The sequence below is a fragment of the Doryrhamphus excisus genome, linkage group LG11 (genome assembly GCF_037039965.1).
Source record: "Doryrhamphus excisus strain RoL-2023G ecotype Guam linkage group LG11, RoL_Dexc_Guam_v1.1, whole genome shotgun sequence".
Taxonomy (NCBI): domain Eukaryota; kingdom Metazoa; phylum Chordata; class Actinopteri; order Syngnathiformes; family Syngnathidae; genus Doryrhamphus; species Doryrhamphus excisus.
This window is the reverse complement of record NC_136367.1, coordinates 11,640,133-11,657,548: the sequence shown is the minus strand read 5'-3', so window position 1 is coordinate 11,657,548 and position 17,416 is coordinate 11,640,133.

Sequence of the window (17,416 nt, the reverse complement as noted above, 5' to 3'; positions counted from 1 at the left end):
AACGCGGTCTAAATAAACGATTCTGATTGGTCCATTTCAAGATTTGCAAGGATTGGTTTGCAAATTACCAGCGGAATTACGCAGTCCGTGTTTTACCAACACCCAACAAGAACCGCTTTTAAAAAAACTCTTGGCAGTATGGAATGCCAAAGTGCACTTGCCCCACGGGAATATCACTGATTGGATTTACTTGCCCCAATTTTGTTTTAACTTGCCCCGGGCCATCGGTACAGCGTTATTGTCGAGCCCTGCACTTCCGTATCAGTAGGTGGCAGCCAGGTAGCTAAATGCTTGGTCCAGACAAAAGAATTGATTATGCATTGTGGCTAGCAAAACACGTTTTTCCAAAGGAAAGGTGCTAACTCTGAAATGGACCCGGGACAAAATTTTGACTCAAATGAAGGCCAAAGTATGAATTAAGGTCAAGATTGAGATCGGATATGTTAATGGTAATGGTTTTATTTCATTTGAAAAACACGTTTTTCCAAAGGAAAGGTGCTAACTCTGAAATGGACCCGGGACAAAATTAAGGTCAAAAATAAGGTCAAAAGACAGCAAAGATGGCTACCTCAAACAAAGTCTCTCATGTTCGAAAATCCATTTGGATTTATTTTCACCAGAGATGCAATAAAATGCTTGATGTGGGGTGAAAAGCTATCCAACAATGCTACGTTCCCAAGCGAGCTGGAGACACCGAGAACTGCTGAGGAAAAGCTTCATGTGTGTCTTTGTTGGATTCCAGCCAGGCCCAGGTTTAACACTGGGTGGGGAGAAATGTGAATGTTGAAAAAACAAAGTGCTAGCGAGTTTAGTGATGAGTCGGAGTGATCTCAGCGGTAGGGCTGTGTTTTTCGTGAAAGTCTAAAAATGAAAAACCTGCAGGCACAAGTTTCCCATGGTGGCACAGAACTGAGGAAGTTTAATACGACCGACTTTATTGCGTATTTAAAGGATTTTCGCAAAAACACCGCATCCCTGAAACATCCATCGCTGTTTAATACATTTGCAAAGCCCGATGCAGCCAAAACGTTATTGGTTAAAAGAGAAAAGATCTCGTCCCCGTCGGGTTTAAACACGTCATTGAGCACGTTGAGCCACGCTACATTATGCCTATTGTCAGTGAAACTCAATCAAGATGTAAATGGGTAAGGGTGCTGACTATTGCTAGGGATAGTTGTATTTAATGAGATACCTGCCAGCAGTTTGCATCTCCACAATGAACCAAACCGTCATCTTAAAACTGGTGACTATGGCATCTCTGGGTACAATAGAATTAAACCAGGTCATGACAAGAAAAAGCAGGCAGATAAAAATGACAGTAAATTTTCCATAGCCTAATTGGATGCCCTGGCCTCTGGTTTAGCATCAGGCAAGAACAAGCCTCCACTCAGGGAAACACATGAATATACAGTAAAGTCTCGTTATATCGATATCGGTTAAAACGAATTACTACTTATTACGATACTATTTTCATTTCCCGGCAAATTTCTAGTCTTTTATGATATAATTAGCTCCGTTAGTACGATACGCAGTTATTATGATAATCCGGTTACTAGGATGCCCTTTTCATCTCCCGCCAGCCAATTTGGTCTGCTTATATCGATACAAAAGCAGCTTAAATCAATCTTTGCTTAAGGATTTCAATACCAAAAAAGAACACGGCGAACGGCTGCTTCCAGTCAACTTTATTTTTCACACTTCCACCACCAGAGTGCAGCACACACAGCGGAAAACACCCGTCCCTCGCGCCTACCCCTCCGGGTGGCAACACCTTCCCTATCGATAGTTCCAGGGTGAATTATGTCCCGGTAACCGGTAATCACTACAGCGTAAGTTTATTTTTATTTACTGTAGTACAAAATTTCTTGTAGTACAAAAGCATGCTAGATACGCAATCCATGAACTCAAGGAGAAAATTACATGCCATATCAAAGATCCGCCCACTTTTAATGCAGTTCGGCCTAGGATCGGATATATGGATAGTCCGGTTATATCGGTATTTTTTCCGACTCCCGAGAATATTGATATAACGAGACTTACAGACTACTGTACCAAATTTTGGTACAGAAGCTCAGCAAGAACACCACTTAGTTCCGGTCCAAACCTGTCGTTCATCAGGCTTGAATAAAAGTAAAGCGCTTAGGTGCTACTTTGCATCCGTCACCCACCATAGCAACCTTACAGCGAGTTATTTTGGTTGTGGTTTGTATTGAAATGCTTCATGTTACAATTCGCAATTACTCATGTCTGAAAAGGAGTAGGAAGAAGCAGAGCTTATTTAGTCCTATCTCATCTTAATTTAAACAAACAATAAAAGCATTTTTTTTTAAATATAAAGAAACTAAACAAGAAAAATGTCTTCCTTTCCCCTGTTGTTGTCTGGATCTATTCCATTGACCAGCAGTGTAACTGCTTCTCGGTCGGTGTATGCTGTCCGTTTTTGGTTCCTCGGCGGAGTTGTCGTTTCCGCACGTACATGTTTGTTCGTTGCACCAGTGGGGGATTTGCGCCGTTGTTTGGGAGCTCGCAAGCAGGTGGGTGCTAGAAGTTGATGAGGATCTCTATAATTCCTTCTTAAGGCACGTATGCAGCCATTAAGTTCTCACTGTAACTTTGTGCAACGATCAGACGGCTACGAGTTCTTGTGTTTTACTGATGGATTTATTGCAAAACCAACGTGAGAATCATAGATCCAGTGGGAATAAAAAGCCCAATTATTACTGAATGATCGCTAACTCAACCTGATAAACATAGACGTAGGCTTTGCACAATAGGCACATTGCACAATAGCACAGCAGTAAAATTGCCAACGAAATGTCGTTGCCTGGCTCCCATGTAATAAAAAAAAATAAAATTAAAAATTTAAAATTTAAAATTTAAAATTTAAAATTTAAAATTTAAAATTTAAAATTTAAAATTTAAAATTTAAAATTTAAAATTTAAAATTTAAAATTTAAAATTTAAAATTTAAAGTAAAAAATAAAAAATAAAAAACAACCAGTTACAACCAGTCCAATCATTTGTAGTTTTGATCTTATGTTCGTAAAATGTATCGTATTTTCTGCACTATAAGGCGCACCTAAGAGCCTTCAATTTTTTCAAAAGCTGACCATGCGCCTTACAATCCGGTGCCCCTTATATAAGCACAAATCCAAGGAAATACAGCTGAAATGGGTACAGAGTCTGGAAGATCTAAAATGTTTTCTGTGTGGGTTATTGTGTGTAGCTGCTCTTTAAGAATCCACAACTCAATACAAAGGGAACATAAAAGATCCCCTTTAAAGTCTCATTCTTAGGATGTTGCCTTTTATGAGGATGATTTTATTTATTTCTTTGAGGTTTTTTTTTACCTTATTGTGTTTTTCAACAGAAAATGTTCTATCTAAATGAACTGGCCTTTCTTTAACCTCCCAGAGTAAACAACGTGAAAATTCACAACACAAACCCTTCATGAAACAGCTAAATGTGAAATAGCATCAGCAGTGGTGTGCACGGTTGTCACGCACGTTGCAGTGAGAACACAACAGTTGTTGCTTTTGTCGTTCAAAGTCGAATCAATTGTGTTTACTTATGAGTAAATACATGTCTTTAGCTCTGCAATGTGCTTCCGTGTCCACACACACACACACACACACCCAGGCATGTGATGGTAATGTTTGTGTAAAGACATGGACATGTCTCAGTAATTACAGGAGTCGGTGACAGTGATCCATTAGCCTTTGGAGGCGGGCGGCAAGCAGTAATGGTAGCCAGCACCCTGCATCTCATACAAATAGAGTGCCGCGTGTGTGTATATATATATATATATATATATATATATAAGTATATATATATTTATACATACTTGATGTACAAAATAAGACAACCTTTTATTATGCTCCCACACACACACAGATTCATGTTAAAGCAGCACATAACTCATGTCACATCTGGACACTGACACATGTTATTATGGCACCGCTATAGCATCCCAATCTGAGCTGCTAGCACTTTCTCACACTCGCGTTATGATGATGCATCACCTGCATGACATGAAGTAATTTGCACCTCTCTCTCTCTCTCTCTCGCTCTCTCTCTCTCTGTATGACAATCATGTTTGTGCTCAACAAGCCTGTTCTCCAGAGAAGGAGCCTCCACTCAGGGAAACACATGAATATACCACATTTTTACTGTTACAGGAATTTCAACACCCTAATCCTAACCCAACTTTCACACTAAACATTTATTTACCCTTTATAACAGGGGTCACCAACGCTGTGCCCGCGAGCGCCCATGCGCCCACGTGGACCACTTAAGGCGCCCGTGAGGCATCTTCTAAAAATAGCACTGGTCACAAATTATCATTGTTATTTTGTGCTTTAAATTTTGCATCAGAATTGCTTACATTAATGTATTTTTTTAATCGTCTTATAACATCAAAAATTAAAACAAAAATATTTGTTTTTACTCCCGTTTTTCATGAGCCGAAGTCAGTCAAAGATCTAAAACTTTGACGATGTCCACAAAAGGCCTATCTAACAAATATTGGTCACAAATCTGTCTAAATCTGTGTTCGTGGGCATTCATAATTCAGGATTCATAATTCAAGATGCTGATTAGACAGCATGATTAGGTGTGCCTTAGGTTGGCTACACTAAAAGGCAATTCCAAACTCCAGTTGAACTGTATTGGGAGTGGTCCGGAATAGTCCAAAAACCAGTCAATATTTCAAACACATTTCAAACACAACATTAATACCAAAAGTGTTGCGTTCATATTTTTGTTGAGTGTTGATAATCAAATACGAGGATTCTAACCCTGATCCTGACGCTAACCTGAATCCCATCAACAAGCTGATTTAGTGCAAAGAAAAGAGATGGTCAAACAATGGAATCCTAACCAGATTTGGCCAGATTTCATCTTTAGGTCTTGACCGAATGAACGACTGAAATGGGTTTCCTACGTAGGGTAGCTGGACTCACCCTACGAAATCAGTCCTCTGGGAGGGGTTCAGAATCCAAGACTGGTGAGATGTTCCGGGCATGCCCAGTCGGTAAAAGGCAGACCTGGGACACGATGGAGGGATTATGTCTCACAGCTGGCCTGGGAATGCCTTAGTGTCCTCCCGGTGGAGCTGGAGGAGGTGGCCGGGGACCGGGAAGTCTGGGCTTTCCAACAGGAACTGCTGCCCCCACGACCCAGACCCGGAGAGAATGGAATAGAAACCCTACCCCGACCCTAACCCCAACCCTAAACAATGGATACTGTTTTGAGTTTACTACAAAGAAAGTACAGTATGTAGAAAGTCAAAGGCTGTGATGCTAGGTGCTTTCCATTCATTCATTTTCTACCGCTTATCCTCACGAGGGTTGCGGGGGTGCTGGAGCCTATCCCGGCTGTCTTGGAGCGAGAGGCGGGGTACACCCTGGACTGGTGGCCAGCCAATCACAGGGCACATATAGACAAACAACCATTCACACTCACATTCATACCTATGGACAATTTGGAGTGGCCAATTAACCTAGCATGTTTTTGGAATGTGGGAGGAAACCGGAGTACCTGAAGAAAACCCAAGCATGCACGGGGAGAACATTGGAATTGAACCCTGGTCTCCTAGCTGTGAGGTCTGTGCGCTAACCACTCGACCGTTGTGCTTTCCAGTCTTCAGGAAATAATCTTTATGGCAGGCTATGAAGGTATTTTCCAAAAATGTGGCTACATTTCACATTTCAAGAGCCTTGAAACGAGGACAACATTTGTACTGCACACTGACCCTTTTGAGGGTTTTGAGTGCCACATCCAGGTACTGACAGTAGACTGTGTTTTTCTGTATTTCTCATTGAAATGCACTTCGGCATTCCAAAGACTAAGGCTGAATCCCAATTTCCCCCTTACTCCTTATCTTAGCCCTTACCCCCATACACATTCATGAGGATGAAGTGGTGTCCTAATTCTCTTTAAATCAAGGCCTAGAAATGAAGTGTGTTCCAGGACCAGATACCACACTAATCCATGTGAATATTGGCCATGTTTTGAATTGTTGGTTGTTGATAGTTACAAGGGCGGCACGGCGGACGAGTGGTTAGCGCGCAGACATCACAGCTAGGAGACCAGGGTTCAATTCTCCGGGTACTCCGGTTTCCTCCCACATTCCAAAAACATGCTAGGTTAATTGGCCACTCCAAATTGTCCATAGGTATGAATGTGAGTGTGAATGGTTGTTTGTCTATATGTGCCCTGTGATTGGCTGGCCACCAGTCCAGGGTGTACCCCACCTCCCGCCCGAAGACAGCTGGGATAGGCTCCAGCACCCCCCGCGACCCTCGTGAGGAAAAAGCGGTAGAAAATGAATGAATGAATGATAGTTACAACTAGCTGTGTAAGAAGTGATATCTTACTTCACTGCATCTGACGACCTTTCGTAAATGAGTAGATAATGATTCCGTATCAACTACATTAGCCTGTTCATTGTATGTTGCATTTTAAAATGACCTGCTAGCTCGATAAATTGCTGGAATTGCATGACTGAACTGTACTGTGACCTTGGTGTTAGCGCAGCACATTGTAGTAAAATCTGTTCGCTGCCAATTATAGCCACACCAGTCAACAAATCTTATGGTGAGATATGTTTGTCATTGCATATGTTTGTGGCCCCCAGTGAAGCTAAAACTGAGCTAAAAAAAATGTAAACAACATGGCCATATGTGGACAGCACATCACATTATCAAAGTTAATTTCAACTTTTGGAATCTAAAGTTGTCTTGTGTTAGATCATTTTACCATCACTTTATATTTGCTTTCATCTTTGAGTTCATCTTCAAACAGCTAAAATAATGCATAAGGCTAAAAACAACCAATTAGCTAAAAATGTCATCCAATACTTCTCTACAAGAGAGGAGAAATATGATCTCAGGGAAGAAGTACATTTGAAACACTTCTATGCTAGGACTACGTTATGCTAGCCATAGCATTTCAGTATGTGGAATCAAACTATGGAATGGATTGAGTAAGGAAATCAAACAATGCACAACGATGAGCCAATTCAAGAAACAATACAAGCAGTTGATGTTTGCTAAATACAAGGATGAAGAGTCTTGAACCAGTCATGATGTGCTATATATATCACTATATTGACACTTACTATGGTACCCATTATGGCATTGGATGCTCATATCACCGAGTACTTCGGTACGAGGTACATTATTAAAAACTAAAAATTTAAAAAAAAATAATAAAAAAAACTTAAAGTGTATTATGGAAAGCAGGAAGTGAACAAATGTAACAGTTAGTGATTGTAAAAGTACCAGATGGAGGGGTAGGATTTAATAAGCTTTGCTTCTTCCTACTCCTTTTGGACATGTGGAACTGGGAACTGATTATGGGATGCACTCAATTGTAGTCTGATGCATGTTCAAATGAAATAAAACCATTACATTGCCATTACCATTACCATTACCATTACCATTACCATTACCATTACCATTACCATTACCATTACCATTACCATTACCATTACCATTACCATTATTTATATTTGTATTTCCAATGAGTTGATAGTTGTAGCCCATCAATCATGCATATGTGTCATTCCTGCAGGAGATGCTGAGCCAACGGACGTCAGCCCCTTGCTTCAGCAACCAACACTACAGGACTATTCCAAAGCTGCAATCCCCGTGTGGAAAAGTCATGCATCAAAATGCCATTCTGGACTTTCTTACAAAAAAGAGAGAACATCAACGACAGGATGACGAGGCCAAAACAGGAATATTTTAAAACCTTAAAATAATGCTTGATAAGGTTTATACATTTGTTGATGCTCATAGTGTTTGTTATATTGTTTTTTTCTATTTTATATATATGTATATGTCATACATTTTAAATTTTAAATATATAATATATGCTGGCTGTGAGCTTGATTGGGAATGGCTGTTTGTCTATATGTGCCCTGTGATTGGCAGGCGACCAGTCAGACAGCTGGGATAGGCTCCAGCATACATCACAGCCAGAATGCAGGAAGGGTGATGATGTAATGAGAACCAAGTGGCGTCGCTTCACAGTGGCTTCTTCCCCTTGGCCCGGGGCTTTAGGGGGTAAGGCGAAGGGGAAGGGCTAAGGGGTGAATTTTGGCTTTACTAATAAAAATACCCCAAAATACTACAAGTGAATGATGACATCCAGGCTTAAGGGTCGGTTTTGACCCATGTATTAAATCAGCTATAAAATACACTAAAAACAATAAGTTACCATCAAATTTGCTTCTCATGTCTTGGTTACCTTCTTAGGCTTCTTCATCCCTGAAAATGTTGGTTTTAATACTTTTGGTGTGGGCATGTAGGCCTTTTTTTGTCACTATACCCCTCCATTTCAATTTCCAAAAATGGTCAAATGAACCTCAAAAGAATCATATTCATAAATTGAACTCTTTTGTTACCTGGCTATTACTGAGGGATATAGAACAGCTTCACCACCAGCAACCTCTTCATCTGACTCGCATCATCTGTGTCTTCTGGATCATACTCCACGATGTGGCCCGCAGGACACTAGTTTGAGGCCCCCACCTTGATATGAAAGTTTAATGTTAGTGCGGCCCGCGCAAGTTTGATATGGATGCTGTATGGTATCATGTACCCAGAAAAAATTATTACGTTTGATTAATGTTCATGTTAAAGGTTAAATAACTGTTAATAGTTATCCTCCCTATCCGTGTGGAAGTGGTAAGTTTTTGGCTATTTAAGTTTAAAGGAAATAACTTGAAGGCTACCGTTTAGGTCACTAGCTCTCTAGTTTGCGAGTTAGCATGTGTCTCAAGACCCTGCAGTTGCGCAATATGTTGTAAATAAAAAGAGTATAAATGTGACTATAGTCGTGTTTTGTCATGTCTACAGGGCTCTAATAATGCTTTGTTCATTTTAATCTGAAAAAAATAATTTGTCTACCCACCAACTATATGTGGTTTCTTAAGTTTTTATTTTTTCCCGTATTATTATTATATTTATTTATTTATTACTGATTGATTTTCTTTATTCTTGATTTGTTTATTTTTTTTCATCTTATTTTGTGTAGAAAAATAAAAAGTAAGATATTTGAGAACAGTGGAATGTTTTATCAGAGCTTTTCTTGTAGAAAATTGGAACCAAAGCGAAGTTTTTAATTTTTTTTTGTTTTTAATAAATGCGTTTTTTTTTTTTTGAAAACCTGATGCGGCCCAGTCTCACCCAGACCCGAGCTCCAGTGGCCCCCAAAGTAAATTGAGTTTGAGACCCCTGCCCTAAAGCTTCCATGATGAGAAGAGGAGCTGGTTGTCATTGTGTTGGCTAATTGTACACTTATGATTTCAGTTTTGGCTCAAAATATTGCTTTATAGTCATATTATTATAACCGGGTCGAAACCGACCCTAACAATACAGTTGTCATAATTTCAACCAGATCATTTTAAAATGTAGTAAAAATTGTTTTTTTGGTTTTATTTTGTTGAAATAGAGTTTCCCGACAAAGTCAAAAAGCCTTGATGCAATAAACAAATGTTATGGGATTCTTTTTATGCATTAAAATGTAAAACGGGTCGGTGCCGACCCCAACACAAGAGGAAGGTTAAGTGACAGCCACAAAAAAATATGACTGAGTTTAATGTCTGAAAGAAAGTTTGGCATTCATCCTGGTGACATTTACGTCCAAACTTCACGCAGGTTGGAGAAAGGAAAGCCCTCTTGCATTCCTCACACACGCCTTGCCTTACTTTTAGGAACAGCTGTTTGAAATTTCCTCCTGGGCTCTCAGTGCTGGCGCTGGTCCAGGCTGAGCCCTCGCTTGGTGCGATGCTGCCAAAATGTGACACGTGTGGACCCTTGGAGGTCAAACGAGATGACGGAGAGCAGCCTGTCAGACATAGTGGACCACGGTACTAGTATATGTTTTGTGTGTCATGAGGTGATGTTGCACACAAACTTGTGTAATACTACTAGAAAGCACTACGCTGTAAAAAATGATGACAACTGGATTTTAATGCTTTTTTTTAAATAAGAGAAATGCATTAAAACTAAAAAAATAGTGTGATAGTGTTGTGACTGAGAGGTCACAGGGAGCGTCAGCAGTGTGTGTGTGTGTGAGAAAGAGAGTGATAAGATAAGAGGCCAGGTGATTTAAGGGGGGGGTGCATGCACGTGATGCATTCAAAAGAAAAAGTGCATGTGGTGTTTTCTGGGAATAAGTTCCATCCATCCATTTTCTATGCTCCTTATTCTCACTAGGATTGCGGGGGGGTATGCTGGAGCCTATCCCAGCTGACTTCAAGCGAGAGCGGCGAGGTTCAGCCTGGACTGGTCGCCAGTGTCAAGATCCCCTCCCCCCTCCAGACCCATCTTTATCCATCTCCGCTTCCCTTCCCTACCTTTTATTTCTTTATGACAGCATCCTTTGGTAAGCATCATCCTTGATGGCAGCCCTTAAAAGCCCACGGAGAGGAAGAGACTTCACAGAGAGGTGGGGTACACCCTGGACTGGTGGCCAGCCAATCACAGGGCACATATAGACAAACAACCATTCACACTCACATTCATACCTATGGACAATTTGGAGTGGCCAATTAACCTAGCATGTTTTTGGAATGTGGGAGGAAACCGGAGTACCCGGAGAAAACCCACGCATGCACGGGGAGAACATGCAAACTCCACACAGAGATGGCCGAGGGTGGAGGCAATGATTATGAACTACAAAAAAATTGTATAACCAAATGATTAATCTCCAAAATGTAAGATAAAATATACAGTATATATAAAATACTGAATGTTTTCTTGTCCATAAATGCCATGTATCATGTGATATGGCTAGCTTCATCATGGTTGTGTAGGTAATACTGTAATACTGTACTTTCTAGCTGGCTCCATATCTTCTCTATCTGAACTCCAAACTAACGTAACCGTGTAGGAACCAAACCATCGACAAACACTATCCACACACTCAACTGACTGACTCTCAACAACAAAAGCCCACATTTTAATGTTTAAGCCTGAGGGGTTTATATGGCTGAGTGACAGGCAAACATCATGGCAAATTCTGAACCTTTTCCCGAAGCCGTCACGTAGTACAGCCGGGCAGCAAGGCTTCGGACGTCATCCATTCCCTCCCACTAATGAATTAAGCCTCGGGAGACGCTTCGCGAAAGTGCCCACTCGATTACTCGACACACGCTTCGAAGCATCACTTGTACCATCACTAGTGTTCATGTATGATAGAGATTCCTGGTTTTGATCATATTTTGTGCATCTTCGCAGTGGGATGCATCATCTTCGGCCTGCTGCCTTGCTCGCTGCCCCGCCGTCCTGGTCAAGCCTCTGTGGATTTTCCCTTCTCATCCTTCAATAAACTGTCTTCTTTAACCATACAAGGCGTCTGCAATTTGGAGTTCATCCACAATGTCGACAGAAAAACCTGCCAGCCAGCCAATCACAGTTCAATACTACCCAGCATGCATGTTTTTGGAATGTGGGAGGAAACCGGAATACCCGGAGAAAAGCCACACACGCACACAAAGGGAGAACATAAAACCAAATAACGTACTGATGAACAAACAACGGTAAAGTCGCATGACTCGTCATATCTTCTCACATCAGAACTTCCCGTTTGGAACAAAAGATCAAACGGTTTGCATTTTTACGGTTGAACTCGTGTTTTGCCTTTGTTTCAAGAGGAAAACAACAGTCGTTCAAGAGTTCAATCGAAACAATGACAACGTCATTTAGTTTGTGTATCAGCCCCGCCTTCTTCTTTTCATGTCTGCAGCCACTCAGCCCCCCCCCCCCTGCCTTCCCTTGTCTTGTCCCGCCTGTATTGCACCGCTTGTAGCTTTGCAGTACAGTCGTCACTTGTCTCTTTGCACATCGGATTTCACAGTGTCACTCAATTATGTTTTCTCATAAATATGTTAATAAATATGTTGTTTCACCGTGGAATACGGCCTATTATTAGTACAAAATGATGCATATTGAAGCAATCCAATTAAACATTTTCAAGCATAAAAATGGGTAAATGAAGACAAATGTAAAACATTTAACCTTCCTCTTGTGTTAGCTTTCTGTTATCATCTCTTATGTTAAAGGGTCAGTTTTAACCCATGTAATAAATCAGCTATAAAATACACACTTTTTTTGTCACTATACCCCTCCATTTCAATTTCCAAAAATGGTCAAATGAACCTCAAAAGAATCATATTCATAAATTGAAAAGTGAGCTATAGAACAAATCTCTTAAATCAATTAGTTTTATTTATTTTCTCATTTTAGTATGAATCACTAAAGAAACATCTATAGCAGGGGTCTCAAACTCAATTTACTTGGGGGCCACTGGAGCTCGGGTCTGGGTGAGACTGGGCCGCATCAGGTTTTCCACAAAACCCCCCCCCCAAAAAATGTATTTATTAAAAACAGAAAAATGAATAAACTTTGCTTTGGTTCCGATTTTCTACAATAAAAGCTCTGACAAAACATTCCACTGTTCTCAAATATCTTACTTTTTATTTTTCTACACAAAATAAGATGAAAAATAAATAAACAAATCAAGAATAAAGAAAATCAATCAATCCGTAATAAATAAATAAATATAATAATAATAATAAAAGGGCAAATAATAAAAACTTAAGAAACCACATATAGTTGGTGGGTAGACAAATTATTTTTTTCAGATTAAAATGAACAAAGCATTATTAGAGCCCTGTAGACATGACAAAACACGACTATAGTCACATTTATACTCTTTTTATTTACAACATATTGCGCAACTGCAGGGTCTTGAGACACATGCTAACTCGCAAACTAGAGAGCTAGCGACCTAAACGGTAGCCTTCAAGTTATTTCCTTTAAACTTAAATAGCCAAAAACTTACCACTTCCACACGGATAGGGAGGATAACTATTAACAGTTATTTAACCTTTAACATGAACATTAATCAAACGTAATAATTTTTTCTGGGTACATGATACCATACAGCATCCATCATCCGGGCCGCACTAACATTAACCTTTCATATCAAGGCAGGGGCCTCAAACTAGTGTCCTGTCCTGCGAGCTGGTTGTCATTGTGTTGGCTAATTGTACACTTATGATTTCATTTTTGGCTCAAAACATTGCTTTATAGTCATATTATTATAACCGGGTCGAAACCGACCCTAACATTAAATACAGTGGTCATAATTTCAACCAGATCATTTTAAAATGTAGTAAAAATTATTTTTTTGGTTTTATTTTGTTGAAATAGAGTTTCCTGACAAAGTCAAAAAGCCTTGATGCAGTAAACAAATGTTATGGGATTCTTTTTATGCATTAAAATGTAAAACGGGTCGGTGCCGACCCTAACACAAGAGGAGGGTTAAAAAGATGCATTCAGACATTAATGAAATGTAGTACTTTACACTGGTCACTAGGTGTCACTAATGCTACTTTATTGTTCAGTGAGACAGACTTGATCGCCGGAACAACAGGTTTGCATTGCAGTTTTGAATGATCTCACAACAGGCACAATAGTCCATAATAAGTACGCTACCTTTGCACCCGTTTGCCACCTCTAACCCCGAATATTGAGTAAAACAAGTGCTACGGTGACTATTGTGGTGTTAGTTCATATCTAGAGGGCTGTAATATTGTTAAAAGTTTTTTTCTATGCTCTAATTGTAAAAATATTCTATAATAATAAGGAATCCCATTTCATGGAAATTCACTTATCACAGTCAGGTCTGGAACCAAATAACTGCGACGGTACTGTTTATTGCTGTGTTTAAAGTCCATTGGAGTTCTTCAGCAGACCTCACAGCTAGAAGACCCGGGTTCAATTCCACCCTCGGCCATATCTTATATATGTACGTATATTTTTGATACCAGTCAGCTTGTTTGATTGCCACTTTCAATGGAAGCCTTCCAGACCAGCGCTTTTGAGTGGTGAGTGTAATATCATTTTGTTGTTGTTTTTTGTTATTAGAGAAATATTGATTTGATGACAGGCCACACAGCAAGGAGACCCGAGTTCAATTCCACCCTCGGCCATCTCTGTGTGGAGTTTGCATGTTCTCCCCGTGCATGCGTGGGTTTTCTCCGGGTACTCCGGTTTCCTCCAACATTCCAAAAACATGCTAGGTTAATTGGCCACTCCAAATTGTCCATAGGTATGAATGTGAGTGTGAATGGTTGTTTGTCTATATGTGCCCTGTGATTGGCTGGCCACCAGTCCAGGGTGTACACCGCGTCTCGCCCGAAGACAGCTGGGATAGGCTCCAGCACCCCTTGTGAGGATAAGCGGTAGAAAATGAATGAATGAACGAATGAGTGTTTTTCTTCATCCAAGAGATTTTTTCGTATAAACCTTGCCATCTCTCGCTATTTCAAGACATCCTTTTAACCATACGTTAGCAGTGCAAATGTGTCCATAGTGTTCCTTGGATAAATGCAGTCATCATATGGACCGCCGGGCATACAACTTTGTTGGAGATGCTTTTTTTTCATGCTTCTCATGCCCATAATTCAAATATTCATGCTGCAAGAGCACAAGCCTCCCAGCACCATAAGCTTCCTCACATAGTCTATACGTTACGCTTGTTTACATTAGCCATAATGACTGAAGAGCAACCCACACAGCCTTTTTGCCTAAAAACATCCACTTGGCCACTGACAACATGTTCAATTTTTCAGCCGCCTCAGCTCATTCTCATTCTGAGGGCGACGCCCGGTGTCATGGAGCAGCGCTTTCAATCCCGTGCGGGACGGGGAAAAAGACGGCTCGGAGAAGGGGGGGGGGGGGGGGTGAGAGGTGTGAAAGCTTCCAGCAGCTCGTCTGTCTGATGGACTCTGATGGCTGCACAGTCCATGGCTCAGCCGGCCGTGAAGAAAATGATTGGTTCTCCTGCCCAAACTTAACGAAACACCACGGTGCAGGAACAAGTCAATCTTTGCATTATTTACATATTATCGCAGGGGCGACTGACGTTTTCCACCTGGAGCAGCACACTGATCAAAGTCAAAGAATGCGGGGGCCATTTTGACTTTTTGTCATTTTTGAAAACCGGTCCATATGAAAGACGTTAAATATGATGAGTCTTTTTATATATAAAACTATAAACTTGGTGCTTATAGGTGGCAAAGCATATCATTAGTATTCTTGCCTTGCAGCTCTTTTGTTTTAATTGTCTTTGGTTTTTTTGTCATTTTCTTGTTTTTCTGTCTTGTTAGAATACACTGCAGGGCCAATAAAAAAACGAGCCGCTGGCACCAAATGTTTCTCATGTCGTGCTTTGTACACTTAGTCCTCCAATTACTTCTACATCCAGCAATGTGTTCAGCACTTCAAATATCCCTTTATGTATTTTCTACATTATGTATTTTGTACCTCGGCCTTCAGCAGTTACTTAAGCCAGCCAATCCACCACCACTATCACATCACAATTATGAAAACCATCAATAATATACAAAACACAATATACAGTAACAAAGTGTGGCCACCAGTTAACCCTTTATCTTCCAATACATCAGTCTCCAAACAACTCTAAACCCCAACACTACAACATCATCTGGAGCAGAACAAATCATTCATTCATTCATTTTCTATCGCTTACCCAAACAAAGGTCGCAGGGGGTGCTGGAGTCTATCCCAGCTGTCTTTGGGTGAGAGGCGGGGTACACCCTGGACTGGTGGCCAGCCAATCACAGGGCACATATAGACAAACAACCATTCACACTCACATTCATACCTATGGACAATTTGGAGTGGCCAATTAACCTAGCATGTTTTTGGAATGTGGGAGGAAACCGGAGTACCCGGAGAAAACCCACACAGAGATGGCCGACGGTGGAATTGAACCCCGGTCTCCTAGCTGTGAGGTCTGCGCGCTAACCACTGGACTGCTGTGCTGCCTACCACAAATATATTTCCCCTAATTATTATAGATAAAAACTTGTTTCCATCTGCGTTTAAATGTGATTAATTGTGAGTTAACTATGGACAAAATGCAATTAATCGCAATCAGATATTTTAATTGATTGACAGCCCTAGTACATATGAAGTACTTACTCGTTCAAATACGGCACACAGAATGATGAACGACAATGTGTGTCTGTTTTCTTGTTACTGTTGGCCTGGAAGTCTGGGCTCCCCTACTGAGACTGCTGCCCCCCGTGACCCAGACCCGGATCAGCAGAAGAAAACGGGATTACGTACTTATTCACAAAACACGGTCACACAAAAACCTCACATCATGACTGTATGTCCTGTCAGGGCCACACTTTGGACAGCCCTGTGGAAGACGCCATTCAACTTTATTGTATCTTCTTTTTCATTGTCTTGGAGAGACCGTGATGAATTGAGATGTACAGTAAAGTCTCGTTATATCGATATTGTCGGGAGTCTGAAAAAATATCGATATAACCGGACTGTCGATATATCCGATCCTGCGCCGAACTGCATTAAAAGTGGGCAATAATGCACTCGACATTGTTCTATAGTATAGAACAATGTCGAGCAGCTTAAATCAATCTTTGCTTAAGGATTTCAATACCAAAAAAGAACACGGCGAACGGCTGCTTCCAGTCAACTTTATTTTTCACACTTCCACCACCAGAGCACAGCACACACACCGATTCCTGCACTTCCTGGTTCACAGGTCATGCTCAACCCGCCCCACATAGCTGGCCAAACACATGCCTGCAACAGAAGAACCAACTGCGTTCGTGGTTTCTCTCGTGTGTATAGATTCTATACACACAAGAGCATGTACATATGAAAAACAGTGATTATTGCAAGCGATAAAAAGATATCTGAATACAACATAATTAAATACATGTATTTGTACGCTTGTGTCTTCGTTGGAATAGGTGTGTATGCTATGTCAGTACGGTATCGATATAAGCAGACCAAATTGGCTGGCGGGAGATGAAAAGGGCATCGTAGTAACCGGATTATCATAATAACCGGGTACCGTACTAACGGAACTAATTATATCATAAAAGACTAGAAATTTGCCGGGAAATGAAAATAGTATGGTAATAAGCAGTAATTCGTCATAACCGATATCGATATAACGAGACTTTACTGTATTAACGTTTTTACGTGTTAACCGGACTCCCTCGGCAGTGGTAACGCATGTGTGTGTGTGTGTGTGCCGCTGCGTCTCATCCCCTCACACTCAATAATACATGTTGCTCTTCATTATCACACAACCTTGACAACGATGCAGCGACTGCCGCTTCAGCTTTGGAATCCTTCCTAAGAAAGCTTTCCATTTGTTATCGTGCTGCTGGAGCCACAAACACGCGGCACCGTGATAACATTAATAACATCTTTCCCTCTTGCGGTCTTCGCCGCCTCGCTCTCGCTTTTCTCTTTGGACATCCTTCTCTGTCACGCTGCCGACAATAAATCGATTGTGTATCATTGAGGGAGACGTCTGTGGGAAAGTGAGGAAA